Source organism: Condylura cristata, unplaced genomic scaffold (genome assembly GCF_000260355.1).
Source record: "Condylura cristata isolate star-nosed mole 26May11 unplaced genomic scaffold, ConCri1.0 scaffold00005, whole genome shotgun sequence".
NCBI classification, from domain to species: Eukaryota; Metazoa; Chordata; class Mammalia; order Eulipotyphla; family Talpidae; genus Condylura; species Condylura cristata.
In genome coordinates this window covers 29,913,396-29,916,324 of record NW_004567106.1, presented here as the reverse complement: position 1 = coordinate 29,916,324, position 2,929 = coordinate 29,913,396, and positions in this window count along the sequence as shown.

Sequence of the window (2,929 nt, the reverse complement as noted above, 5' to 3'; positions counted from 1 at the left end):
TATATTGTGTATATATAATATAAATACATATAATGCATATATGCAATCTGAGTATAGGGAATCCTTGAAGAAGTTAGAATATCATCCATGTGAAAATTTCATATAGCCTTTAAAATCCTCTTCATGAATATTTATGAACAAGAGTAAATAAATATCTGTGGCATAGTGACTTGGTTTTTGTTTTTCTTTCCTCATCTATGCATAGATGATCCATTTTTATGACTTCCTTACTTTTAACCCACAGATTTTGATATGGTTATCATGCAATTAACCTGATTTTCTAATTTTCATTTTCACTTCTTTTTTTTTAATCTATGGTGCTTGGAGTTTTCTTAGGCGTCTTTCTGGTTTTGATATCCAGCTTAATTCCACCCTAGTTAGAAAACATATTCTGAAAGATTTCAGTACTTGTAAATTTGCTATGAACTTGTAATGGCCCAGAACATGGCTAGTTTTGACAAACACTGCATGTGCACTGTGCACACTGGGCAATCTCTTGCTGCTGAGTACTGTTGTGTAGAAGTCAGTTACACAAACTTGATAGTTTCGTCCATGTTCTCCATATTTTGTTTAGTCTATTTGTTTCTCAGCTATTCTGAGAAATATGTTAAAGTTCCCCCTTAGAACTGAATTTATCTCTATTTCCTTTCATTTGTCAATTTTTTGTTATATTTTTTAAAAATGTTACCAGATGTATACAAAATAAAGGTTCTAACATCCTTTAGAACTGATCTTTATATCTTCTGAGATGTTCTTCTACCTCTAATATTTCTTCCCTTATGGTCTACTTTAATTTGAATAGAACTGTGCCAGTTCTTTTTAAGACAGTATGCATCTATTACGTCTCTTCCCATTTTTGTGAATAGATAAATGAATGAATGAAACTGCCTTTTTATTTAAGGTATCTCTATTTAAGCAACTTGTAGGGTTTTTTCCTAATAAGTCTGCCAGTATTTTAAATTGGTGTATTTAGTCTATTTTCATTTGATTGAATTGCTACTATATTTGTTGGATTTGTGTCTGTGATCTGATTTTTATTAGTCTCATTTGTTTTTTTGTTTGTTTGTTTGTTTTGTTCCTTTATCTCTGCCTTCTTTTGGAATTGTTCTATTTTCTCTTCCCAATGTGTCATATTTTTTAACTAATTTTTTTTGTGGTAATCTTAGAAATTAAAACCTGAATCCTTGCATTGTTACTAATATGAAGGAATATTTTTCCAGTTTTCAGTAAACACTTTGACCTTAAAACAACTTAGCTTCATTTATTTCCTTCTACCTTTTGTGTTATTGCTGTTATGCATGTAAATTATACATATAGTTTAGGTCCCATGTTGGTATTATTCAGTTAATACACATTGATAATTACCCACAAATTAACACTTTCTGTTGCCCTTTTTTGTTTTTATTTTGTGATCACTTTCTTCTATCTATAAAACTTCATTTAGTACTTATATGAATGAGCTATGCTGGTAACATAGCTTTTATTTACCTAGAAATGTGTTTTGTTTTGACTAAAAAAATGCTATTACTTGAAGTACATTTTCATATAGAAAAGTCACAGGTTAGTGACTTTTAACAAATATATATGTATATAAGACACATGCACACATGTATATAATTATGTGTGTGTTCATATGTATTGATGCACATGTGTTCACATATGTGATATACTCTCCAATCAAGATACATTTCTTTCCAGAAAGTTCTCTGTATACAGTCAATTTCTTTCCCCCTCCCATCTCCTTGCCCTAAGAAACCACTATTCTGATTGCTAAACCAAACCTCTAGAGTCATAAATAGGATTATATGCTATATACTATGAGTATTATTTCTCTCACTTGGCATACTATCTGTGATACTCATTCATGTTGTATTAGTACTTTTTTCATATTTATTATTATTGAATGATGCCCTGTTGTCTGAATGTACCCTGATCTGTGGATACATCCACCTGTAGGTGTCCTCTGTAGAAGCTACAGCTATCCTATCATTGTTAAAAATGGAAATTGCTCATTTCAAAGCTGTCAGAACCTCTGAATCTTTTCCAAGGGCAGAGTTTTAAACTGAAAAGTTACTAAAACTTTTCATGGATTCTTGATACGTACTGTCAAGTGAATTTCTGGAGGCTTCCCCAGGATGGACATTCCAACCTGTAGTTTACTGAGAGTCCTGTGTCAGCTATCAGCCACCCACAGTGATTCTGCTAACACTGCACCACACTGTCCAATACAGCAGCCACTGACCACATGTGGCTACTGAACTCTTGAAATGTGGTTGGTCCAAATTGAAATGTAATGTAAGCAAAAATGCACAAAGTCTTGGTATGAAAAAAAGTATCAGATGGTTTGACTCACGTGTGGAATATTAACGATAAACAAAACAAAGGGTCAAACCAAACCAAACTAAGAATAAAATTTAGAAATCTAACCGTAAAATTAAGACTCCAAAGGAGTAAGGGGGAGGTGGGGAGCAAAAGGGGAGGAGCCAATGGACTGTGAGGGAGGAATATGGGAGCCTTGATATTGGGTGTGGTGTGGTTAACTTACATGTGAGAAGGTGTGAGGCTGTACTTCTGAATCATAAACAGTGTTGAAACCAATGTTAGCTCAGTAAGTATAAAATATTAACCATTTATTCTTAACAGAGGGTAACAATTAACCTTTAAAGCTTTAAAATAATGTCTATTTAAAGTAAAATCCTAAGCAAATAAGGTATATGTGGTACCCCACCATGGTCTTGTCCCCAAAGTGACCATGTGTCCAAATCACTGACATTCAGAAAACAGTCCTCTAGGGAAAAGGCTCCAGGAGCCCATGGAGAACCTGGAGTTCTGGATTTCAAAATTGCCCTGTCGTCATTTCATTTTCTTTTTAACCCTCAGTATAATGGTATTTTCAAAGAAACCTTTCTTTTCATTTTTCAGATTCCAG